Source organism: Saimiri boliviensis, chromosome 15 (genome assembly GCF_048565385.1).
Source record: "Saimiri boliviensis isolate mSaiBol1 chromosome 15, mSaiBol1.pri, whole genome shotgun sequence".
In the NCBI taxonomy this organism is placed as follows: Eukaryota; Metazoa; Chordata; class Mammalia; order Primates; family Cebidae; genus Saimiri; species Saimiri boliviensis.
Window position 1 is genome coordinate 74,603,051 of NC_133463.1, and position 27,410 is coordinate 74,630,460.

General features: G+C 37.7%; 1 long non-coding RNA gene across 2 annotated transcripts in view; it reads right to left on the bottom strand.

Annotated features, from left to right (window-relative positions):
* The window catches only part of LOC141581495 (uncharacterized), a 38,734-nt gene extending 11,576 nt beyond the window's left edge, over positions 1-27,158 (bottom strand). Inside the window, exons 1-3 of one of the 2 annotated variants that reach the window (XR_012514175.1) lie at positions 26,886-27,158; positions 12,275-12,367; positions 676-803 (exon numbers count right to left, since the gene is read on the bottom strand). This is a non-coding gene — a long non-coding RNA (uncharacterized LOC141581495). The remainder of the gene's footprint in view (positions 1-675; positions 804-12,274; positions 12,368-26,885) is intronic. The other variant, XR_012514174.1, reaches the window with a different exon arrangement.
* Positions 27,159-27,410: the final 252 nt, after the last annotated feature.

The following is a 27,410-nucleotide window of genomic DNA, read 5'->3' on the forward strand; positions in this document are numbered from 1 at the left end:
GCTTGGAGGAAAAGGCAGAATCACAGCTGTTGAATTTGTTCTAAAATGAATACAAGACACCTTTGTAAGCCAGACTGACAAATAAGTCGACCCCACTCCTCATGTGCTGGCTGACAACTTGCACCCCACTGCATCCTGTTCCCCATGTTTAAATTCAGTAAAGGTCAGAGCAAACAGTCACCCACTGCAATTCTAGAAACCTGTTTTCTCCTATCCACTGCACATCTCAACCCATCACTTTAGAATGACATAGTCAGATGCAATTAGCCCCAGACTATTCAATTACGCAACAGGTTTCCATATGACATGAAGCATTGTACTTGTGAGACCACAAGAGAGCTGCACACACAAAATGGTTATTTCCTCTGCTTTGCACTTTCAGCAAATAACACTTGAAGTCAGGTTGTCATGATAGTCTTGATTTAACATATCTAATTCCAGTAATTTAGAACTTTCCTTGGATCTGAAAATGCTCAGGACCCATCACTGAGTGTCTATTTTGATGTCCCTGGAGGTTGAGAAGAAGATGCTTTTCTAGGTTTCTGAGAAAATACATACTTCTTGGGCCTTCACTTCCTTGCACAAGCTATTCTTTTTGCTATCAATATGTTTCCTTCTTATCTTAGTTTGCAAATTCAGAACACAAGCTTCAGATTAGCCTCAGGTGGAACTCACCTGTGGTTTTCCTGAAGTTTGCAAAAGCAGAGTCACAGCCATCTCCCTTGTTCAAAACTCTTTTAAGTACATCAGTTCCAATTTCCAATTCTGCGATTACTTGTTTCAATATCTTCCTTTCCTGTAGACTGTGAAGTCCTTGAAGAATAACACTGTATTTTGTTCATCTTTTTGATTCAGAACACTTAGCATGGAATGAGCCAGAAATTATATATTGAATAGATGAATAAATATACAAATAGGTACTGTTCTCAAATGTTTATTTTCAATGGAAATATTTGACTCATTGTCTTTTGGTGCGGTGACATTAATTTTTTGAACACCATGCAAACTTATGCTGGCTGTTTTTCAAGGAATAAAACATGGAAAATTATACCAGAAAGATGACATTTCTTCAGGTTCTCCTTTCTCCACTGTGGGTAAGTTTATGATTTTTTAAAATTTCTGCTTTAGCTATGGGCTGCTATAACCTGCATAATTATTTAGGGGACTAATAGGTTTACTTAATGATAAGCCCTGTCTGATATGCAGGATGATGTCTTAGAACTGTCACAGCTGAGTTGGGAGAAAGATATAGCTCAAGATGAATGGTTGAATTCAGATTAAATGGTCACTCTTTGGGCATCTACTAAAGATTGGCTATGGTGCTGAAACATCACCTACATTATCTTAACAATCAATTGACCCTGACACTCCCATTGTGCAGTTGTAGAAAGGAAGGCTCATAGAAGTGATTTAATTTGTTAGAGATGACCCAGCTATTAAGCATATGCTGAATCCAGGTATCTAGTCTCACACGGACTGGAGATGGGCTGGGATTCAGAGAGGACAAGGGAGTGCCTAGCCAGTGGATGTGTCTCCAAGATAGCCAAGACCCTGCCAACCCTCCTGAGGTTCTGTGATCTACGTGGCTTGGTGAGGATCTCTACTGGCTGAACTTCCTAGGCTGGTGAAACGCAGTGAGGTTGGAGACTAGGGGGAAGAAGGGCAAAAGATGTGAGTTTGAGTATTAGTCTAGTCACTTACTGGATACATTGGGTGTTTCTTGCTTCATGCCACTGCTCTGCCTACGTCCTTCCATGGCTCCCCAGTACTCTTTGCATAGAGATTGTGACTCTATCAGTTGCTGCATGGCCTGCCTTTCCTTCTTACTCCAGCCTCAACTCATTCCATACCCTGCTCCCTGCCTTGGGGCTGGCCGTACCAGGAGGCTTCAGAGCCTGCTCTCTCTTGCCTTTGCAAGTGCCATTTATTCCACCTAGAATTATCTTGTCATCTTTCTTGTGCCACCTTAAAAAAAAAAGCCTTTTCATCCTTCCGTTCTCAACCCAAGCACCTGTTTCTCAAGCCAAGACCTTCTGCTGCTCCAGGGCCAGCTCAGCTTACTTTTTGAGTCCCTGATATTGACCTGTCTTCCTTTCCTTCAGAGCACCTCACTTGCTTTGCAGGTAGCATTCACTAACAGATTGGTGATTAATACTGGTCTTTCCTTTTAGACTGGAATCTCTATAGGAGCAGAAACAGCACAGCACGGCCTGCACAGATCAAGTTATCTACTCACAGACAGCTACTCTCTAAACATTCACTTGCCCTCTCTGAATCTCAGATAGTCTCCACTCTGTATGAAACTAGACTATGGTAGTTGGAAAATCAAACTTTGTGATTCACTTTTTAAAAACTGTCAGAGTACAAACTCAGTTCATATCTACAAACTCTAATGGGTCCAATGACTACTAGCGAATGAATGGAGAAGGAAGGCGTAGACACAGCTGGTCTTACCAATGCTTAGCTGTCTGCAAGGCTTGAGTTTCAGAGTGCTTGCTATTTTGCAGGTTTTTGACCTCTCGAGAATTCCAGGACTTGTCTTCCTATCTAATTAGGAGCCCATGTTCATAGTAAAATCAATTCTTCTTGTAGTATGGGGTTGAGGGATTGGTAAAAGCATTGACTTTGGAACCAGACTGCCTAATGTCTACCGCTTATTAGCTCTGTGAATTTAAGTGACTTACTTAATCTGTCTCTGACTTAGTTTTGCCATCTGTAAAGTGGGGGCTATCACAGTATTTATGTTGTACTGTTGCTGTGAAGATTAAATAATTTATATTTATTTTATAAAGTGTTTACAGTAGTTCCCGACATGTAGTGCATGCTATAGAAGTAATTTCTATTAGTTTCATTTCTCCAGGAGATAGGACATGTTATGTCTTTTCAAGTGCCGGTGCCTATAACCACTTCCTTCCTAGGCATCCTCCCATTTCCCCAGTAGCTGTAGCTGTTTCTGCTTCCCTTTTGAGTTGCTAAAATTTGAGTGTGTCTTACTCTTAATCTGAATTGTCTTAGGGCAATATTGGTTATTTTTTCCCTCTGTGTTTTCCATTGCAAAGGCTTAGTTCTCCACTAGTGGGAAATAGTCCTATTGTCTCAATTATGCCCGGGCTCTACCCGACAAATATTTGACTCACCAGATGCAATCAGGCAACAGGAACTTATGCTGGGGAGGTAACACAGCTTGAGAAAGGTGGCTTTTGCTGGCATGAGTCAACACAGCTCAGCTCCCCTGTGCTAAGTGGAGCTGCAAGTCGCCCTGTGAGTCTGTGTGCTCACTCACTCTCCCTGGCTCACCTCTCAGTGGGCTCCCTGGCTGGTAAGCTGGCACGACACAAACAGGAATGCTGAAAAAATGCCTTTCCAAGATGGGCTGCTGGGGGGTTTAAACACAGAACTAGTTATTAAGGTTCTCTAATGGCATAAGAGAATTGAGGCTAGAGTCTGAGCTGGCTACTAAACACAGAACTAGTTATTAAGGTTCTCTACTGGAATAAGAGAGTTGAGGCTAGGGTCTGAGCTGGCTACTAAACACAGAACTAGTTATTAAGGTTCTCTACTGGAATAAGAGAGTTGAGGCTAGGGTCTGAGCTGGCTACTAAACACAGAACTAGTTATTAAGGTTCTCTAATGGCATAAGGGAGTTGAGGCTAGGGTCTGAGCTGGCTACTAAACACAGAACTAGTTATTAAGGTTCTCTAATGGCATAAGGGAGTTGAGACTAGAGTCTGAGCTGGCAGAGAATGGTGTCTAGTATGGAGAACAGAATTCAGACTGTACCAAATAATGTGTCAGTGACCTTAGGGAAAGTCCCTTCTTCTCTGTGGCCCTCCCCATGTGTTAAGGAAAAAGTTCATTCATCCATTCAACACATATTTATTGAACTTCTACTGTGTTCTAGGCACTGCTGGACAGTTGAACTCTCAGATGTATTATGTTGAAATCACTTTGTGAAATACATGACTCAAAGCTCAAATATGGTGAACTCGGGGACAGGAGCAGATGGGCTGCCTTATCTTAATCTGTGTAATCAACATGTGACAGTAAGCGTGGTGCATAATATGAGCTCTGGAAATATTTGGTGTTCTTTAAAAAATTCTACTCTTGGCATTCTTTCTAAAATGTTTGTGTACTGTTTTATTGATGTAGTTTTTCATATTGATTATTTTCTTCCTTCTACTTACTTTGGGTTTACATTGCTCTTCTTTTTTCAGCCTTTGAAGGTGGCAACATGAACCACTCTTTCTTAGTCTTTGATTTTTATAAAGTTGTAAAATTTTCCCCAGCGTTGCCTTAGTTGTGAATAATTTTTTTTACTTGCTGTGTTTATATTATGATCATTTCAAGTATTTTAATGTCCTTTGTGATTTCTTTTTCAACCTACGTGGTATTTGAAAGGGTGTTGTCTGATTTCCAAATATTTGTATTTCTTGTTTTTAGTGGCTGAATTCTAATGTATTTCCTTTGTACTCAGAAACACGGTTGGCAAGCACGGTGGTATTTCCTGTGAGCTCTAGAAGAGACTGGCTCTGTATATGTACAGGCCAGCTCTGGGCCAAGGATCCACTGAGATTTCTCCATACAGTGCTCTGAGGACTCTTGTCTGAATAGTGCCCCTCTATTTGCTAATCTGCCCTGCAAATTCCAGTTGCAATTGCAGCCTTCAACTTTAATCTCTGCCATCCCAACTCAGCAACACTGCTGTGCTTTCCTTCGGCTCCATCTCCTGTGACATGCAGATCCCTGAAAATTCCCCATGGCAGAAAGTTGAGAAAACATTGAGCTCACCATGTGTGTTTGCTTTTCTGCTAGCATTACAGTTCTCCTCCAAAAAATGTTTACAGTCCAGGTAACACCCACACTCAGTTGCAGCCAAACCCCAAGTATTACTTTATAATTTCATCTGATTTAAGTTGCAAATATTGACCTAATAAGGTGGGTTCTGGAAGTTTAGGTTTTAAAAATGCATGTTTTTAAATTTTCAAAATGTGCTTATTTTATTTTTACCAGGGCCATCTTTATAGGTTTTAAATTTAACTTTTCTTTGCATTTCTAATTGTGATTTATTTATGTTTATTAATTTTGATGAAAAAAATATTAAATCGTCTTTTCCACATTTGTGAGCTTCCATCATTTTGAGCAACTAAGTTGTACCTGCAATTGCTATATAAAACCTCTTTCTAACAATGTCTGAACAGTGCTTTTTACTTGGTGCTTTTTAAAGGTAACATAAAGAACTAGTTATGAGTGACTAATTTAATACATAAGATCAAATGTGAATGACTTACTAACTGGTTTACTTAAGCACAATGTTATCATCTCACAGTACAAACAATATCCTGATAAAGCATAACAGGCTGATATCTCCCATCTCTGCTCTCTCAGGTGACAGTGAGTCCTACAGTAATGTGTTCTCTTTAGTAATATTATAGTAATATTTTTAGTAAGATTGCTCTCTTGTGCTTGCTTAGATGTTTTTACTAATTCATGTCTGACTTTACACATTTTGCTGAATCTCTTCTGTGATTCATGCTTGTCCATGCCAGAGGTGCCCAATAATTCTGTTTCAGATAAGTCACTATCTTGTATCTGTGTGGAAAGTGTAACTCGGAGACTTCTCAAATTCTTTGTTTGTAATTCCCTATAGAACACCAATTATGAACAGCTTTCGTTTATTGCACTTTTTAAAAAGCTATTCATGTTTCTATTGCCTACTGCATTCATCCATAAAAATTCTGAAATTTGAAGGATTTTCTTTCCTTCCTTCAAAGTATACTCTGCAAAATTACTTTGCTTAGGCTCTTTGTTATCTGAGAATGGCTTCTCTCTATGGCAAGAAGAGGAGTTTAGGCTATTTGGGTTTGGATAGAAAAATACAAGTTTATTATCTAAAAAGTCTTGTTTCATTTGGTCAAAGGTTATTGATGCTATACTTAATTCCTGTGTCATATTGTAAAATAATTCCTAGATGTAATCATCTTAGGTTTTGTCTTTACTTATTTAATGCTCATTTAAGATGGTAAAAATGGGTTTCGTAATATTTATTCTGGATATTTGAAAGCTTTTCTTTTTCTTACAGATGCTTTCATATATTTCAAATAGATAAGACTGCTAGCACAGTGAATTTTGGTAGATGAGGTATGATTCTATCTTCTCACTTGTATTGATTCATCTGGCAGATAAAATTTAAAATCATAAATGCTACTATTTTAGGGAAAAGAATCACGCTTCATACTCTGGAGGATACAAAATAAATGGATTTCTGATGCTCAAGTTGCTCAAAACATAGATAAAGTTCAGGCAAAGTTACATGCAAAATTAAATGACAATTCAAATTTTTTAATGGAAAAAGTTAAGGAAATTTTGTAAAAAATAAATGGTTGGGCAAGTAATGTGGACAGTTCACAGAAGAAACTGAGGATTGGAGTGGCTAAACGAACTTTTTATAGAGACTGTGTTGTCAATTGTATAGCCTTTCTATACTTACTATAGCCTTAAAAAATAAACCCTTGCTGTTTAAACCCTATAATTGTGTTTATAGGCAGAGGTTTAGAAGGCTCTTTGCTCTTTGAAATGCAACAGGCCATACTGTCTATGTTGTAAATATTGACATAACAAGATGGGTTCTGGAAGTTTAGTTACCATCATCTCTCCATTCTATTTAATTCATAATATCTAATTCTTCTACTCTCCTTGTTCCCATAGAGAGCCTCATGTGCTTTCTAGAGCCCCAACTTTCCACTTTTATTGTAGCCTTCTCAATCACAAGGCTGTCCAAAGTTCCCCTGAGGCCAACTCTGGGATCAGCTCCATATTCTAATTCCAAACAAGGTTACAGGCCACCATGGACTTCTAGGCTCCTGCCACCCATGACCCTGAACTGAAATAATTGGGCAATTATTTGTTTCGTTAATCTTTCACACACACACACACACACACACACACACACACACACACACACATAAGATTTTTCATATACATGAAAGATTTTTAATGTATATATATATATAAAATATATAATATATAATACATATAACACATATATATATATAACTCTCTCTCATATATATATTTTATATATATATGAGAGAGAGTGCTCACATTTGTTTCAACGTTTACTATTAGAAGTGCTTTGGTCTTTATTTAGAAGTTTGGTGATGTTTCTGTGACCAAAAATATGCTGTAGGAACTTGTTTGTATCAATTAACCTATTTTGTTACAAATCCTTTCACTTAAAGTCACTTAAAGTCACAGTTTCCAAGAACCTGTGGATGACATTGAGGAAACTTGTATTTTCAATTCATCCTCTTGTTTAATCCACATTATTACTCCATCGAGTAGATACAGTAATTTGCATTTCTATTTCATACATGAGACTCATATATTGAATAGGGGAAGGTAAAACCTGAGACTTCTGACTTGGATTCTAAGGCTCTTTCTTTCACCCTATACCTCATTTGGAGGTGTAAAAATTGGCAAACAAGACAAAGAGGATATAAAAGATAGTGTAAGGCTTTCCTTACATTAAAAAAGAAAGAGTCAGAAACAAAACGTTCATTTTTTGATGTGAAGGAAGGTTTTTTTTTGTGTGTTTTTGTTTTGTTTCCCCATGGTTTTGAGTTTTCTAACTTTCTTGCTTTCCCTCCTGGGCTAAAAATTCCATAAAGTTCCTTCAACTGATTTCCAGCTCAATTATGCAAACTCAAGAGACTTGTGTAGCTTGAATGCATTTGAAGATAACCCTTAATTAGCGATGCTTGGGTGAAATCCTCAGGCATTGGTATCTCATTCATTTTACTGGGGCTCTGGTATTTTACTTAAAGGATCAGCAGTGTGTAATAACAAGGTGAATTATGTGGTCATGACCTGAAACTCATTATGATCATCATAAAACTTTTGATTCTTTCCCCTCCATTTGCCGAAGTCCTTGGAATAGAGGAATAACTGAGAATGTAAAACCACTGTGCGCCCAGATCTTTTTGACACAAATTCACTCTACAAATATTACCTATGCATGATCATGAAAAAATGGTATTTCTTTTTTTTCTGTCTAGGATGTGGCTATAAGGTACTTTGTTCACTAAAGTAGGACATGGATGACTGGGGGTGCCAGAAACAGGAATGGAACCTACCCAAGGAAGGAGGGAAAGCTGGGTATACCTGGGATCTGATAGGGAAGGGCTAAACAGGTGGCTGGTACAGCTGGGATCTGAGTTCGACAGAAATGCACAGAGACCTACTCAGAGAAACTTTTTGATTGAAAATCCTGTGGGTTAACAGCATCAGGGACAACTGTCCACAAGTCACAAGACCTCAGTTTCTGAGCTGAGTTGCAGGGTAGAGAGGAAAAGAAATTAGGAAGAACTAAGAAAAACAGGACAGTTTTAGAGGAGTTAGAGTATTAAAACAAGAATTTAAAACAAGCTCAAGGAACATGTCAGAGATTCAGTTAACTAGGGTGGAGAATGAGATCCTGGCAGAACCAGTAGCAAATATTTCTTTAGTCTATATTTTTATGTGTTAGACAAAACTTGCTCTTATCACGTCACAGGTAAGAGTAAGTTTATTCATTAAATTCACAAAAGCTTTTTGAGCACTTATCATGTTTGTAGTCGGTGATGGGAATTGAGTAGATGAAACAGAAAGGCACCCTGCTGTCAGGCAGTTTATATTCTAATGGAGGGAGAGAGACAAGAAACATAATAAATGGAAGAAGTTAAATAGAGACAACATTTAGTACGTTAAAGGTAATGTGCAGTGTGAAAAAATGGTATAGGGCAAACACTATTGAGAGTGCTAGGTGTTCAATCAAAATCAGTGCAGACTTAGGACAATGGAAACTTTACTTAAACAGATATTTCACCGGGGAGAACGCATCCGCCTCAGAAATATTAAGTGTCTCAAAATCAAACAGAAGCAGACAAGTCTTTTGGAGAGAGAGAGGGGTAAAACTGGCAGGGAAGTTTGTAGGGACAGAAGGCAAGAGGGCAGGGTGAGCAGGCATCAAAATCAGATCGCTTCAGCAGACAGACTTTTTTTTTTTTTTTTTTGTGGTCGGCTGATTCTCAGAATGAGTGTTGAGGAGGATATTTTTCACCTGAAGTGCTTAGTGCTTATATAAACTTGAGGGCAAGTCAAAATATAGGGGCCTGTGTGGAGGGGCCTGTAACTCATCTAATTTTCCTTATCTTTAACAATATTAACATTAATGTGGGTTTTTAGGGCCAGACACAGTGGCTCCTGCCTGTAATTCAGCATTTTGGGAGGCTGAGGTGGGCAGATCACCTCAGGTCAGGAGTCTAAGACAAGCCTGGCCAATATGGTGTAACCCTGTCTCTACGAAAAATAAAAAAATAAAAAAATTAGCCAGGCATGGTGGCAGGTGCCTTTAGTCCCAGCTACTTGGGAGGCTTAGACAGGAGTATCATTTAAAGGAGGCAGAAGTTGTAGTGAGCAGAGATTGCACCAGTGCCCTACAGCGTAGGCGACAGAGCAAGACTCCATTTCATAAAACAAAACAAAACAAAACAAAGAACATGGGATTTTAGGACTCTTCATATTTTCCCTCCTGTGTTTTCCTATTTTTAAATTAGCGGACTACTTGTCCTCTCTGAGAAAGAGGAATCTAGGCAGCCTCTTGGCCTACCCTCTGTTAGCAGATGATGTCAATTTTAACAAATCTGGCTACAAGTGTTCATAGGTCCTTCCAACAATCTTAACGAACATGTGGGCTACAGATCAATGGAAAATGGGGCTCAAAAATGGGGCTCGGTCAATGATTATTTAATCTCTTTTCCAGCTATTCTATTTAACACCTAAAGGACACATTAATATAACTTCTATTCTGAGTTCTTTTCAACCTAAGTGTAATCTGCAGCACTGACTTTCACACCAGCCATATACTCCAGCCCACAGACAAGGTCCATGTGAAGGAATTCTGGAGCAACAGCTCTGGGAACACAATGGACTGTGCTCTAATTTTACAAAAACTTCTTGTTAGAGGTGAGGAAAAAAAGTTGTATGTATTGCTAGCAAGAAGGTTGGTCTAAAAGCGAAGTGACTTTGACATCTGGCAATTAACAGAGCGTTTGTATGTTATAGGTCCTTTTGTATGTTATAGATCAAGGCAAGTCATAGGACCAGTGACCCAAGAAACGGGTGTGATATGGGGGATGAGGCAGATGCTCTCTAAGAGGTATCAGCTGTTTTCAATTTTATGAAAAGATTGATATCTAAGAGTAAGCCCAGGACAGTGCATTTAAAACTTAACCATATCTTTTCTCAGAAAATGTGATCGAAAAAACAAGTTTGAGAAAGTACTTTTTTGTTCTCTTTGTGGTTTGGAGCTAAGAAGTGTAAATGGGTTGAGTCCACTTGAGGTTTACGTCGTTTTTGTTTTGCTTTCTGACATAAAGATTTTAGTTCTTTATACTCTTGGGCACCTTTTGCTTACATACATCCCTTTGGAGGTCAGCTTTGTCCTTCATGGACAGCAAATCACAGCACTAAAAAGTGCCACCAAAACAAAATGAAGCTCATGTCACAGATAGCACTAATTCCCCAAAGACTAAAAGGAATGCCTACATTTATTTTCCTTGTCCTTTAGTCTAAAAGGAAGCTTTAGCCGAGATGTTAAAGGTACAAATTATCTTGTCATGTCTATAAATGACAGAACAAAATCCACAGCAAAGTTTTGAAAAACTGTATAGATACAAGAAAAAGGACCCTGGGATTATTGGTACAAACATGCAAACTACTGGTCTACCAGCAACTGTATTTCCTAATGTTACACTTTGCCTACAGTTCTAACCTGTAACTACTGAACAGGGAGATATTCTTTCCTTTCTCTCAGCTCAGCCACCTCCTGTAATTTCTCATACATTGATAGTGAGCAATTACAATGCCTGCCAAAATAAAATGATAGGCTCATTAAATATATGTTTTGTACAACCACAGCAGAAGGTAGAATTTCTAGCTTCCCCAACACCAAATATAATTTTATTCAAAGCGTCTCAAACTACTTGTGGGGAAAGAATAATTTTATTTTTTAAATTTCTAATGCTGATTCTTTCATAAAATATAGTAAAAATCAATTACTACAAAAGTATTAAAAAGGCATAAAATGCAGATCTTTTTAATTATTAGATTCAACAGACATGAAATTTCTTTACCAAATGACTATAAAAGTTTCTAAAGATGTACTCTCAATTTCAGTACTCATCTTGTCAGAGATCAAAATTTGCAGCCCTGCAGTGGACTGTTGATGGCCTTGGAATATCGTCTTTCTCCAGTAAAATATTCTGAGTGAATATTGTGATTAATCTTTTTTTGAATGCACATCAATTGAAATATTTCTTTGTATGTCTACATCTATCTATCATCTATCTATCTATCCACCTACCTATTTATCCTCTATCTATGATTTACCTATCCATCATCATCTATGTTTACTTCGTATGTTGTCGCCTCCCTAATTTCAGACCATATGCTTAAATGCTCTTTTCTTTTCTTTTCTTTTTAAATTTGTTTAACTTGTGGCTACAAAAACATCTCTCACTAATGAATCCCAAACCAATTGCCAAAAAGCTGGGAAGAATGTGAGGTGTGTGTGTGTGTGTGTGTGTGTGTGTGTGTTTGTGTGTGTGTGATGTTGGTTGTCTTATAATAATTTACTGTAATGTGTTAAGTACTTGTGGGAGAGTAGTCACTTGACTCTGATTAGTGAATGTTCTTTTCATATTTTCTGACTGCAGATTTTTAAGTAAGTAATAAAAGTCACATTAAAAAGGTGAATTTGTTTATATTTTGGGTTTCATTTCTTTTATTTCTTAATATTAATCTTAAGGGTAATGCTTTGATGTCAGAAATGTTTTTGGATATTCTTTGGTTATACCTCAAGGTTTTCACAATGAAATGCTTAACTGACCAATCTGTTTTCTTTTTTACTGCTCTTGTGTGTGTGTGTGTGTGTGTTTTAATCATAGTGTTAATTTTTAAAAATTCTGTTCCACTTAGTTTGAATCTTAAATTATTTATTACTTCTCATTTTTAAAGGTGAAGGACTTAGTTGACAATCTTTCTCAGTCCCTATGTCTTAATTCTGTTTTCTATGACCTGCAGAGACCAAAATTAGCATATCTGGGACCTAAGGCTCCTTGTGATTGCTTTGTTTATCCTAAGTTTGCATTAATTTTCATCCAAACCCTTGTCTTCTGAAAGTCTAAAAGGCAAAATCTGAAGCCATTCATCTGCTTGTATCTTTACTATTACTTACCTTCTTCCTGGACTCATGTAAGATTATCATTGCATTTGGACAGGAGGGAAAAATATTTTCCATCTACTCTCTTCTAAATTCTCAGCTGAAGCTCTGCAACAAAAGACAGATTAATGAACGAAAACTAACAAAGGTTTACCAGTGTGCATATCTCATATATACATAAGAGAAACTCAAGGATGAGTAACTTAAAAAAGTTTGGTTAGAACTCGGATGTATATAGCAAAGGAACAAAAAATTTTTTAGAGAAGTGACAAGACAGAGGAACGAGACCTATAACCTCTAGGAATAGTAAATTGTGGACGTGCAACTATATGAGAAACAAGTGGTAGTCAAAGTCTAGCTGGTAAAGTTTATTATGCAGATCCATCTGGTACCACATCCAGGCTGACAAGGATCTAATGCTGTCATTAATGATTAACTTTCATCCTTCTTGGTACAGAGGTAAAGAGGGACACTTTTACAAATTTGCTTCCTACTTTTAGGAAAATAGGTGGAGGGGAGAGTTCTTTTTTTTTTTTTTTTCCTGTTATCTATTTCTTCACAATTGTTTTTACGCAGAATAATTCTTATGCCAAAGTGGCATTTTTTGTTCCCTGTCACATTTAAGGTCATAAAACTTGAAAATTAGAGGAAAATTTTTCTCTTTCGATATTGCTTCTAAGAAATAAATCAATGGTAAATTAAAATTAATGTATGTATGAGATTTCACATCTGAGATTTAAAACGTAATGTGCACTGAAAAATCACATCTCTAATTACACAAAAAATAAACACAGATCATGAAATACAAACAAGAACTAAAGAGTAAAGAGGAAAAAGTAGATAAAAACATATGGAAAAATCTATTCTGAAACAGTACCTGGACTTGAGAAGAAAGTCAAGTTGCTTTCTTGCATAGCATAGTAATTAAGAGCATGGACTCTGGAGCCAGATACCTACATTAAAATCTATCTGACACCATTAATATAATTGCAGTTGGGGTCAAACAACCTCCTAAGTCTGAAATAAGTGGGGCTAAAAAGAATGCCTCTCTCATGGTATCATGAAAAATAAATGATTTAATAGATTTAAAGCATTTAGAATAGTGGCCTAGAAACTATAGGTATAAAGATGAATGTGACATACTTTATGTTCTTTGAGAGCTATCAGTAACTCTTATAAGCAAAATGTAAAACAGTGAAAGTTAAATGCTTGAAGATGGACAAATGATGGACAGATAGATGGGCATAGCAATGTGGTCATTAGAATATCTATTCAATAAATAAAGAAACTGAGACCCAAAGAGTTTGTGATCTCTCGGCTAGCAAGACATGGGCTGAGAATACAACTTCTTTTGCCATCTCAAAGGAGAGGACTAAGGAGGGAGGCTTTTTTCCTCTGTGCAGCCTAAGCTCAGTTTCTTTTTTCTTTCTTTCTTTCTTTTTTTTTTTCTTTGAGATGGAGTTTCACTCTTGTTGCCCAGGCTGGGGTGCCATGGTGCAATCTCGGCATACTGCACCTCTGTCCCCTGAGTTCAAGCTATTCTCCTGTCTCAGCCTTCCGAGTAGCTGGAATTATAGACACATTCCACCAAGCCCAGCTAGTTTTTGTATTTTTTTTTTATTTTCTAAAAAATAATATATTGATGGTTTTAACCTCTGAATTTAAATTTTCTTTTTCTATAGAAGAAAATAACACAAGCACATACATAGACAGTTTTTACAGTGGTTTCACACATATAAGAAAATGATGACAAGTATATTTTAAAACCATAGTTACTTTAAAATATAGTTATGACAAAAATCATAAAATGTTTACAATTAACTTTTAGTTTGCTCTAATACCTTAGGTATTGCAAAAATAATGCACAGAACAATACTACACACTAAAATCAAAATTATAACAAAGTTTCAATAAGGATATGAATACATAAATTTCTATAAATATCACATTAACAGTACATAATAGCCACCTTTTACTTGTTTTTCCATGTTTATTACCAAAAGAAATTGAGGAAATACTAATTATTTGATTTAGAAGTACCTAAATGATTACTCCCAAAATATGTCATTTTTACTGATGGTCCACTTTAGTAACCTATAGTTACCAGAGCATTTTTGTATTTTTAGTAGAGATAGGTTTCATCATATTGGTCAGGCTGGTCTCGAACTCCTGACCTCAGGTAATCCGCCCGCCTCAGCCCCGCAAAGGGTTGGGATTACAGGTGTGAGCCACTGCACCTGGCCAAGCTGTTTCTTTACTTACTAGTTGCATGGTCTTTGGGAAGTTGTTGAGCTGCCCTGAGCATCTATGAAACAGAGATTATAATAGTACTTGCCTCTGAAAATTGCTGTGAGTATTAAATAAGATGATATGTATAAAGTGCTCTGCAGAGTGCCTGGCTCACAGCAAGCATTCAATAGATTTTAACCTCTATTAATAGTAACATAAATATTTTGTTTCAACTCATTTAATACAGCAATTTGGAGAGCAGATTACATGCCTGGAGACATATAGTCAAGATTAGTACTATTTTTGTATACAATTTTTGCTTCTGAATAGAGAATACAAGACAGAAACAATCAAAAATAATAAATATATAGAGATAAATACTATAATTACAAGGCAAAGTCTTCCCAGAAGAAGTAATTAATTGCAAAACGAAGTGACGTGAGTTTTCCTCCTTTCTCTTTAAGCTCCTGCAAGAGGCTATAAAATGCTTCAAAATGCTCCATCATATGAGCCTCAGAAAAAAATAGAAGAAAAAAAACCTCTGGACAATACAGTCTATATGAAGTCCCTCGGGCAATTCCTGGCACCCAAAAGGTATTGAATGTAAGTTGAATTGCCTCTTTATGTAAATGTTTATATTCCTCTCTCCACAAATACCCAGTATCTCTAAAGCAGGCTTATCAACCTCAAGGTCTGAGTAATGCCAAAAAAGAAAAAACAAATCTCTCTTTGTAGGGGAAAGTTATGGCATTCATTTGCACATAATTTGTATTAATAATAAAGCATCTAGAAATATGTGCTTTTAAGGGCTGATTTTAAAATGTCATACAGTCAAACCTCTAGAAGCTGTCAGTTTTTTTTTGAAAAACGATTGTGGCCTGAATGATAATGAGTGTCACTGGCAACCGAATAATTTAGAGAGCTCTTGGAAGCAAGACTTAAACGGTGAGAAAAATCACAATTTAGTTCTATGGTGCAGAGATGTTATTGTGTAAGCTGTTCAGTTGCTAACTCATCATGAGTTTCCTGAGGCCTGGGAATGCAGAGCAACCTGCATCTGGCACTGGAGGCAGCCAGTGAAGTGTGGGATAGAACCCTGTCCAGGTGTTCAGGTTCCCATTGGAAAGACAACACATACACTCACAAGTCAACAAAATTACACTGTCCAAGGTCAATAAAAATTCTGCAATGGGAAATTACAATGCCGAATGCAATTCAGGCCAGACGAGAGGCATAAGCAGTAACTTCTTTGAGTTATAGGGATGAGAAGGCACTGAGGAACGCAAAGACCAGGGAAGTCTTCATGGAAGAGGTGAGATCTTGAGCTGACACTCAGTGGATGCTCAGCAGCAGCAGATGCATGTAAGAGCTGAGTTGCCAGGGCCATGAGAAGGGATTGCTGCTATATAAGGGGAGCAGACAAAATAATGTTCTGCATTTGGGACACCTACTGGGGCATCATGCTATGGCTTGATAAAATTTGGTAACTAGGGGCCTAGACTCCTCAGGAATGGTGGTTTTGATAGCCCCTCCAGGAAAGTCACCTACACTGACAGGGGCACTAGCTAAAGCTTCCTGGGGAATCCAAAACAGTGTCAGAGAAGGGGGATGATGACCATTACTTATGGCCTCAGGTCTAAATGCTGTAACAGATTACTTTATTCTACTAATTTTTCCATTTATAAATTTTCTCCCAGAAATTGTGACTAACCAGAAAATGTAAGAATCTGTGACAGATGAGACAAAGTTAATGCACCCTCCCAGAGTATTTCAGGGCAGTGTTTCCAATGTCTGATTGGCTATTGGGAATACAATAACCCAGCTCCTTTGTCTTAAGACATGACCACTCCTAGGGTATATTTTATACTTTAGAGCCTTCTGCAGAACAGGCTTCAGTTGGAGTGTCCTGATAAATTATACTTCTGCTTGGGTTCTTTCCTTCTCTCTCCTGCTTCCTGTCCCCCCTTCATGTAAGGGAACATCCTTAATACATCACTTATCCTGGGACCCCTGCATCAGGCTCTGCTTCTGGACCTACAAGAAACATGCATTGGATGTGGAATGAGTAAAGATTTAAAGGATAGAATAAGCGTGATTGATTTGCTTGAGGTGACCCTTCTCATTGAGGCAGAAAAAGTGACTGAACATTCTGGGAATGAGTTTGGAAATCCAGTTATTGGATGGTGTTTTTCAGAAACCTAATGAGGCGAATAAATTCATAATTCTTTTTTTTTATTTGCCTGCCTAACAGTTGAGACAGCTTATTACACATGCAATAGCTTAGATTCACCTAAAATATGATAGAGTCTGTCTTCTTTGTGCTACAAGGACCCATGACTTTCTACCTAGGGGCTCCATCTGCCGTGGTAATATGCCTGACCTGATGTCAAGTGGGCTGAAACACAGGGAATTAATATCCTCAGGGCAGCTCTCAACTAACAGCCAATAAGAATTGTGATATTAAATATTTCAGATTTCTCACTGCTCAGAGAGAAATCTGAGGCTGTTCTACTCCATCTCCTGAAGATTGAGACCTTGCTTCCTACAGTCACATTACCCTTTAGTTTCTTTCTCTTGCTTCTCCTATTCTCCAGCCCCCTACTTTTGTTTCCTGGGATTCCATTCCAGATCTATTTGCAATAATCCTGTGTCAGAGTCTTCCTCTGGGGAAAAAATTAAACCATACAGTTTCCACCTCAGACCTTTCCTATTCCCCTGAGTGCCCTCTCCTTAGATGTAGTGTTATAAGAGGCGGTTCACCTATGGCCCCACTCTTCAGTGTTGGGGTATGCTCCTTCTGAAGTTACTTTAAACTTCGTAACTCATGTTTATGAATGTGGCTAGTTAAGGATACATATTTTCCTTTTTTAAATTCTGACTATGATCTGAACAATCATGAGTGATATTGTAGACAATATATTTGGAATAAAGAAAACCAAGACTCAAATTAAGGAAATCATAACCATCCCAGAAGTGGTGCACAGTTATTCTGCAAGTCACCAATTCAACCAGTATTATCAAACCTTGATCATGCATAGGGAACTGTGTGGGAGTCAATATAGTTGTGAGTGTGGATTTGATTTTGAGGAATACATCCAATAGTCATGAAAGCCAAGAAGATGTTCACATTGGTTAATTGAAAGAGAATGAAACTGATTTCAGTATGTGGCTTGCTCAGAAGCTGTCCCAAGAGTTAGCTTTTAAGGAGAAATTTTGAGTAAAAAAAAAATTTTTTTTTTTTACTGGGTTTGAGTAAAAGAAAGTCAATCCTGAAATAAGTGAACATCCAGACCCCCAAAGTGTCTGGTTACCATGTTCTAACATTCATTAGGTTTCATGAGATGTAACACAATTGGTTACAAAAATCGTATCATACCTCTTAGAGTCTTCAGCTTTCGCTAATTGCTTTATGTGAGTTTATCTTGTTTCTACAGGATTTGGGACGTGTTCTATAAACCCAGTGTATTGTACAATTTTGAACACATATGGTGAATTCACCCACTTTTTAATTTCATAAGGTTTCTGAAAGTACTTATAGTGCTCTAGGTACTGCCTTCTGAGAACAGATGCCCACTCACTACTGCAACCCTATGTCTCCCCTTGTCATGAAAAAGCATCAAAGAACACATGATCTTGACCTGCAGGGAGTTTCTGGTCTGGCTTCAGAGACAGAGAAAGAAGGAAGAACTTACTTGCTAAATGGTGTGGTAAATGCTGTGATTGGAAAGGGTAGGGAATAGAGGAATTTCAGCCAAACTCAGCTTCAAGGTGACGGAGAACTCTGGGGGCTGAAGTGGGGCCTGGAATAAATACAGAGGCGGTATCTTCTAAATTCTTGGTTGCACACATTGAGACTTAGCCTTGGAAGGAGGGCATTGGAGGTGGAAGGAAAGGCACAAGCAAAGGCCTAGACATGGAGAAGAGCAGGTGGTGCAGGAAAGCAGCTGGAGGTTTCACACAGTTGGAACATAGAGTTGGCTAAGGGCTGGCAAGGAAAGGGGGTGACCTGAAACAAGGAAGGCTTGAATGTGCTATGTAGCATAGGTTTTCCTGGAAGGACAATAGGGAGAAACAGAAAAATTTGAACGGGTTGGTAACAAAATCAGATTTTCACTTTTGTTCATTCTGGATGTTCTGAGGGAACGAAATTGTGAGAAAAAAGAGTGGATGGAAGGTGGCCATTTGGGATAGTAGCACTATCCCCAGGTAGCCTTGGAGGGATGCAGTGACATACTGATTGAGTCAGCATGAGTGCAAATAGAGAGTTGTAGAAATGGGTATTGAAAGGGGAAGAAAGGCGGTGTGTAAGCAGGTCAGTGGGGTGGGGGCAGGCAGGCATGGGAAGGAAGTGCAGCACCTGCATGTGAGCTGGGCTGAGGAAGGATGTGTGCCTCTGCCTCTTGGCCTTATTTGGGGTGGGAGTGGGGGTGGGCAGGACCAGCAGCCTCCTTCCTGTCCCTGGTCTTTCTGTTTGATGTCGTCTCTGTGTGAAACTCTTCTAGAAGATCTTTGATCACGTGTGGCAAGACCTACCACAAACCCTTTCATTTGCTGACAAAATCTGCTGACAAAGCAAAAACTTCCACATCCTGTTCTTTGTCTCATAGCTGATTAGCTGAGATAATAACTCTGCTCTTTGAAGCTTACCAAGAAAAACCACCAGGACTACTGAGAACTGTTTTGGAAAGTTAACAAAGTGTGATGTCTGCAGTTTGCAAACTGACCACAGTGTTAAGCCACACCCTTTGGATTTGGTTACCCCTCCCTATAAAAGCCATACTGCCTTAGCGGCTGAGCCGTTCTCATTATCTTCAGATAAGGGTAGTTTCCCTATTGCAATAGCCTAAATACAAGCAATTTTAACTTGTCTGTTTCTTTGACAGGATTGATGCTATGACTCAAAATGGTACCATGCTTTCAGATCTCCATCTACTCCACCTAGGTAATAAGGACACTTGGAGCCTTTGTGCCCCATTTATGGCTGGCAATTCAGGGACCTAAAGGTGAGCCCTACTCCTAATTCAATGTTCCAGACTCTTATCTCTTGGTAGCATGGTAGGAATTTAATTTTCATTGAGTATGCAGTTGATCTCTAGTGCTGGATTTGTGTGTGTGTGTGTGTGTGTGTGTGTGTGTGTGTGTGTGTGTGTAGGGAGTGACTTGGTAATCTCTGTAAATGAATTAAATGGTTTGCAGATATTGTGTCTCTGTTAGGTTAGAAAGATGTCAGAAAATCTGGTCTGTTATTTTTATTTATCTAGTTTTTCTCTATTTTGAACTCAAATCAATTAAGAATTTTGACCCAGTGGAAAGAAAAGAGCCCCTCCTTCACTTTTTTTTTTTTTTTTTTAATAAACAAGTTAGTTATGTATTTCTGTATTATGCCTGATCTGTGGCTGAGGTTTTAGAATTAAAATGATAAGTTCTCTAGATCTGTATGTATATTTCTGTGTCTGTGGGTATGTAATATTTTCCTGCCTCCAGATGGTCTTACTAAATTAGATTATAAAATTTTTAAAGGCTCTATTTTCTGATTGACTTAGAGCTAAATAAGGTCTGATGTAAATAAAATATTCAAAAATTTCTGGAAATAAAGATAATTGCATTTCTGCTTTCAATACTCTTATAGATACTTGCTCAAATATTCTAAGAATTTACATTCACATAATTTTGGTACATTTTGGCAAATGAGATTAGCTTTATATTGTTGGTTTAATTAAAACAGCTGTGTCTTCTGAGTTCTTGGTATTAGATTCTACACAAGCATACATTTTAATTTACTTGGGCATGTTCTTCCTCTACTTATACAGGTTTGTTGCTTTAACAATCTATCATTTTAGTTACTATATGTTTATAATTATAAAAATATAAATTTGCACTTAGTTAAATTGAATCACTGTTTTGACAAATGTTAATTCAAAAATAACTAATTACATTTTATAGTGTGTCAGCTTGGCTCAAGACCAAGATCTTTTGATAACATAAAACTTTAGACTGATGCTAAATATAGTGAATCAACGGGCATTTATTAGATACCTAGATTATCTAACTAGAATAAAATACTAAGCATTCATTACTGAGTATAATTTTCTTCTTACAGACTTTTTGCCTCTTATTTTTTATGTAATACAGAGAGTCTATATATTTGGGTGTGTTAATAAACATGTTTATTTTTTGCTACAGTGAGTTGTATTATAGGGATATTTATTACAAGAATTTTTATTGCAAGAATTATAAGACATATATTCATAAGCTCTGCTAGTCTGCTATAAAATAGTGTGTATGAAAGATAGTTTATAATTATCCACTGAAAAAGACTTTTCTTTTGACCAAACTTGAGTCAGGCTCCTTGGAGCATTCTTTCTAAGTAAACTTTGACCTTGGCCTGCCCAGCCCAGTTTTAGCAAAGATTCCTGCTTAGCCAATTTATCAAGAATGCACTAATTCTTGATATTGGACTACTCAGTATTTGATCAAGTTTCTCACTCTCCACTCTTGACATCTTAGTTCTTGGCCTGCCTGTCAAAAGTAGTTTTATTATTAATAATGTTATTAATTCATAGTTTTAATATTAAAAATAATTAAGCCAGTTTTCTCTACCTTTGATATCTAGTTAAGTTCTTAGTAATTTTCCATCCGCTTACCACCTTGCTGTATTCCTTGGCTACAAGTCCATAGCTGTCTTTGCTGTATTAGAAGTTGAGCTCAATTTCATACAGAAACCTCTCTCTCTCTCACTGCAGCAGTTTGAATAAGATCTATCTGGCTGTTTTAATACATATCCAGTGAGTAACTTTTCTTTTATACTATCTCCAAGGTTTCTCTATGCAATAGGAGTTACTGTATTTAAAAGTTATAATCAATATATGTGAATGAGATGAATGAGACTCTAATAGAAGTGATTGTGGCAGAGAGGAACACTATGTGCAAGGTATGCAGGATTTTTTTTTGTTAAGGAAAACAAGAGTAATTTTTTTCTGAAGTAAAATAAGTAGTTATTCCAGTATGAGAAACAGGAAAATATAGGGCAAAACCTTACAAAACCCTAACTAGATAGAGAAAACTCTAGAAGGTTCATGGATAGGAAGTTTTATTTCTTGTAGTCATAGCTGGCTAAAGTTCAATGGGTTTACTTACAAAATTTTTAATATAAGCTTTAGTATCAAGTATGCAGATGCAAAACTAGAATTTGTTTTATTCTCTATTAAAATATTTTTTCTTGGATTAGTATATTCTCTTAATAAGAGCTTGTAAAGTATTTTTCTTCACCTTCTGAGTAATCTGCTTAGAAGATAAGCATTCAGAATCTCATCAGAATCATTTCCTGTGCTTTGTTATGACTTTTTCAAGTCCTTGATCATTTAAGAGAAAAGTCTTCATATAAAAGAGATGACGTTCTTTGCAATTATGTTATCTCCTATATCTACTCTAAAAATTATTTCACATCATTTTTTGATTACATAGATAACCAAGTACTGTTTCTCAGTAATCCATTATCCTACTTGATTAAGTATTCAAATTTCCTGACAATGTTTTATATTTTACCTTCTGAAAATCAAATCCTGAATGATATTTTTTTGCCCTGTCAAGGAAAAAAGTGTACAAATCTGAAGTTAAGTGAGGAAAACATTACTAACGGAGAATCTTGCAATAGAAAGATGCTCAAGGTCTAAGCCAGGAAAGTCTCAAGCATGGAGTGAGCAAACACAGCTTTTATGTGCAAACACCTTGGGAGATATGCTTATGGAAAATGGAAGGGGGTTTGAGGCTATGTGTATGTGTATGGCGGGGGTGGGGGACTGTGGGGAGGTGGGGGATGATGCTGAAACGTGCTGGGCTACATCAAATATTGGTAGCAGAGAAGTTAAGGCAGGGAGGCTGGTTTGTGATTAGGCACATGGGGTGGGATTCTGGGTCTAAGGCGGAGCAAACAAATTAGAATGCTGGAGGAGGTTCATATAGAGTTAAGAATCTAGTAGTTTAGGAAAACCAACCTAAAGTTGTGTTAATGACAGAGTTAAATCACCCTATCAGTTCTCCACTCCTGTTCAAGAAAGCCTCAGAAAAAGTGTCCTTGAACAGAGAGACAAGAAGAATCTCAAGTAGAAAATGATTGAGTAAAACAGTCCCCAGGTCAGATTTGCTCAGTGTTGTTCCTGGAGGACTATTTGAACCATCTGTTGGGCATGCTGGCAAAGGTCAGTTGTTTTAGTGCCCTTCAGATCAGGCATCTTAAAAGTGGGATACCTAAAAGGAAAAAAGAGAAATGTTAATATAAAAGGATATGCTAAAGTGAGAAAGACAGAAGTTGAATTCAAGGGTAACTATTCCAGGGAGTTCCAAGAGGTTAGTCGATGAACCTTTTGATCATGCAGCATTGCTCTTTGAGCGTTTCGATGCTCTTGGTAATGTGACCCAGAGTCTGGGTTACTTCTTGTATCAGAACATGCATGACCTGGGCATTTCCCCATACTTCTTTTGTGTTCCAGTCAGGGCTTGTCCAGAGGAAAAGAGAACCCATGCATAGTCTGCTAGCAACAATGGGTCTTTACAGGTGTAAAACAAGTCATTAGACTTGAGCTTGCAGTAATTCTTCAGAGCCTGGGGGCCAGCCACAAGGCAACTTAGGGTCTGAATTGGGACCTGGATAGTAAGGTTTTCTCAGTGACTATGAGTAAAAAGAAAAGGAGAAAAATTGAAAGGTTATTTTAGGGATTTATAGCTAGATATTGAGGGAAATTGGAAGATTTGAAAATTTAGTAAAAATTGACTCTTTGTGGAAGATAGCACATTCAAGTACAATTTATTAGTAGTTACAAAAACTGGTTTTCCCATAGTGTGAAGGAAAGCCAATTAAATCTCTACCAGACAAGAGACAGTTTGCATATTTACTAGTTACATGCAGTTTACAAAGAGGTACTAAATAGCTCAAACACAAATAAACAGCATCAGAAACTGATAATCCAGAAGGATGTGCTATGATTTTTCCATGGAAACACAAATTTTCTTTCTACAGTTACTCCTCCCCTTCTAATCAAAGATAATCTCAAAGAAAGATTATTCTTGATCACTAATTGAGGTTAATCTCAAGAGATTTGGCCTGGTTATTTGCATAGGTACAGCAACAGTGGCAATTTACATATCGATTTTCTTATATTTGCTTTGCTGGAAGTTTTCATAAAGAATGTCAAGTTGGACTTTTCAAAGCCTCTTGAGGATGAGAAGCCAAGCCAAAAACTCACATCGGATTTCACATGCAGTACCTATCGATTTGGCAGGCATTCCTTTTTCCTTGAGATCCCACAAATATCCTGTTTCCAGAGCCTTCTGGGAAATGACATTCCTTGCTCACCTGCAGAGCTGTGAACCCCGCAAAGCCAGGTTTCAAGCCAGTTTTCACAAGAGGCGCTTTGGAAGCATTGGCCCCATAAGGTCAACTTGAGTTCCTTAAAAGCGTCTGGTCATATCTGATCAAATAAGCATCATTCTCAAATACGAGATCCAGGCAAAGCTTTGGTTGTATTACCAATGGTTTTGTTCATGTCCTGTTAACATGGAGGACAGACTCTTATGGAATCTATGCAAATAACTATATTGCCGTGAAGATAAGAAGACTCAATGAGAGTTTCCAAATTTTGAAAGGGTGAGCTGAGGAGAAAAATATACAAGTTTCATTTCTGTTTACAAGGAATGAGCATAGTCCTTAAAATTGTTGTGAGTGATAGATAGCTTAAAAAAGAGGAGGGGGTACTTATGTCCAGAAAAGAGAACCTTAAAACCATAGCCCTATTCCAAAAAAGTCCCATAATTATCCATCATCAGTTTATTCACTCCTATATAATTAGTTTTTGTCCCACTTGGTCCCAGATTAGTAGGCTTATGAACCCATCTCTTTCTCAACTAGTGTTCTGGAATTCCTGACTCAGTTCATTGTTTTGGTCCCAAAGTTATTTAAGCAATGTAATTGGAAACTTTTACACAAGAGTACCTAGAATAATTCTTTTCCGGGTTTCTCCGAGTCAGTCCTTTTTCATTGAAACAAAGTCCTAGGCCTGTAATAGATTTGCAAGTGTTTGATGGGAAGCATTGGTGAAAAACACAAAACCATCCATAGATGACAAAAGATTTAAAATTGCTATGCTTAATATATTCTTGATAATTTTTAAAAAAGATGTGATGAAAATTTACTATAAAAATGATATAATTGAAAATTTTAATTTTTGTTATGGCACTTAAAATTGCTTCAAAAGGTTTCTGAGAAAATATGTGTAAACATAATTTATTTTATTTTCAAAAAAAGGTGGATATTACATCATATTTATGAAAGTGAATGGGCATCATTTTTATAGAGAAAAAATTTTCAGATATAACATGAGTGGACGGGCACGGTGGCTCACACCTGTAATCCCAGCACTTTGGGAGGCTGAGGCAGGCAGTTGGAGACCAGCCTGACCAACATGGTCAAACCCTATCACTACTAAAAATACAAAATTTAGCTGGGTATGGTGGCAGACATCTGTAGTCCCAGCTACTTGGGAGGCTGAGGCTGGAGAATCCCTTGAACCCAGGAGACAGACGTTGCAGTGAGCCGAGATTGCGCCAGTGCAGTCCAGCCTGGGCAACAGAATGAGATTCCATCTCAAAATAAATAAATAAATAAGAGATATAACATGATTATCGTGAGACATTATATGTCATGAATATATCAAACATATAATTAGAATATACCAAGAATATATTTCGATTATCAAGGAAAGAGATTCAGTATATTCGTATAAGTTTAAGAAAAAAAAAACTCAGGTAGAACAAAAATGTATTCTTACGATGTGGACAACTCAGAAGACATAGCTATGTTTATCAAATCAATTATATCAAGCTACTCTCAATGGCCAGAGCTTTATCTAAATTGGATGAACTTGAATTTTTTTTTTAACATTTTGTTAAGCTTTTATAAAAATACTTTTTTCACATTGATAACACTAGAAATTTGATTTTTCTAATTTCAGGGAAGTTCAAGAATATTTAACTTATGTAGGGTCTCTTTCATCTCTAAGTGAATCCAGAAAGTGCTTATTTAAAGGATTTTATAATTTAATGTGGTAATATCATCTAGAGGGAAGAAAATGTTACACAAAAGGTATGTGCACGTGTACAAACACATATACATTAACATATAGACATACATAGTGAACTTACAGCTTTAACTTTTAAATTTTAGTCATGACTTAGGCATAATCACAGAAATTCAAAACTCACTGGTTCATATAAAAAAACAGTGACATCATTGCCTCACCTTTATATTTTTACCATCATTGCCTCACTGTAATATTTTTGGTAGATGGGCAAGTTGAGGTAACCTGTTCAATATGAGAACTGAGGCATCTTCACCAATAAATAGCTGTGTAGGAGACCCAGAAGCTGCCCTTGGCTCTGGTGTATAATTCTAGGGAAGCTGTAGACTCAATTTCAGGGGGGGTGGCATGGAGGAGAGACCAGGCGGTCATCTGGTGTCTCCAAAGCCCACCTCAGTGGATAAAACATTCAGCCTGTTTCCAGGCAGCCTTTTCAGCCTCAGGCTGTTGCTCTCAGTGCCCCTGAGCTCCTCTAGAGCCTCCCATGAAGGGACAGGACTTAAAGCTCAAGGGATTATAAGGAATTGAGGGGCCAGAATGGGAGGGGAAAGGTCTGGCATGCGTGGACAGAAAGGTGGAGGAGACAGAGGGGTTGAAAGAGGAAGATCCAAGGATTAAAGGGAGCTGAAGGGAACATGGAAGACGGTAGAAAAGAGATCGGGGATAGGTGCTGAGAGGACGCAGGTCTCAGAAAGTGTTGGGGAAGGAAGACTGTCTTTGAAAGAAGCAATGGTCATTGAAAAGTTTTTGAGAGAAAGCATTTTTTTTTTGTCTCTTTGTACCAAATGCCCACCACCAACAGCAAAGCATCTATTGCCTGAATGAGATCTTGGTGGCACAGGAGTCAATAGCCCTTTACAGAGGGAAACAATTTGGAAAAATTCTGCACTCCCCAAAGAGGCCACTGAAAGTTAAGTTTAAAAATATTGCCCTTCCCCCGACTTTTTTTTTTTTTTAAGAAAGTGGTTGGAATTATTACTATAATAACACAGAGCATATCCCACTGTTGAGGGGTCTGGAGAACAACAGCCAAATTGATGGTTATCTCATGATAATGGAAGGAACGCCTGCCAGTGCTAGAGACCTTAGTCCTTTAACTCAGGTATGATTATCAGGAGACAATTAGGGGCTTTCACCACTCTCAAAAAAGGCAGGAGGAAAAGACAGAAAAACAGAATGACAAAAATGAGAGAACTATAGGTCAACTGCTCACTGTGCTACAACAGACAGATGTCTGGAACACTGGATTAGAAGTCATGACTTACCACTGTGGATTCTGATTTCTCCAGCCAAGGAAAGGCACGAGGAGTCCACTAAGGCAGCACTGGGTGAAGAAAGCAGGAGCCAGGGGCAGCTGGCATTTTGTCTGAGTCATGGCATCGTTACTGTCAAAGAAAAGACGTTTAATATGGACATTTGTCTAGAAAAACTTTCTTGAGAAGAGGAACATCACAATAGGAGTGGGACAGTATCGTAACAGAAAGATGCTCAAATCCTAATTCAGAGAAGGGATGAGTGAGCAAAGATTTTAAAACACCTGTGTGAAGTTGAGGTGTGAAAATCTGGGGGTGGGAGGGAGTTCTTAAAACTTAACAAACATCCCCAAATGCTGTATGAATAGGAGAACTGAGACAGGATACATTGGTTTGTGGTCAGACACAAGGGACAGGCTCTGCACCCAAAATGGAGCAGTCAAGCTAAAGTGAGAAATTCAGATAAAGCAGAGGCCGGTTAGTCCTCTGCAAAACAGTAAAAAGTTGTTTTGGCTACTAGTCAAGCACAGTCTTCTC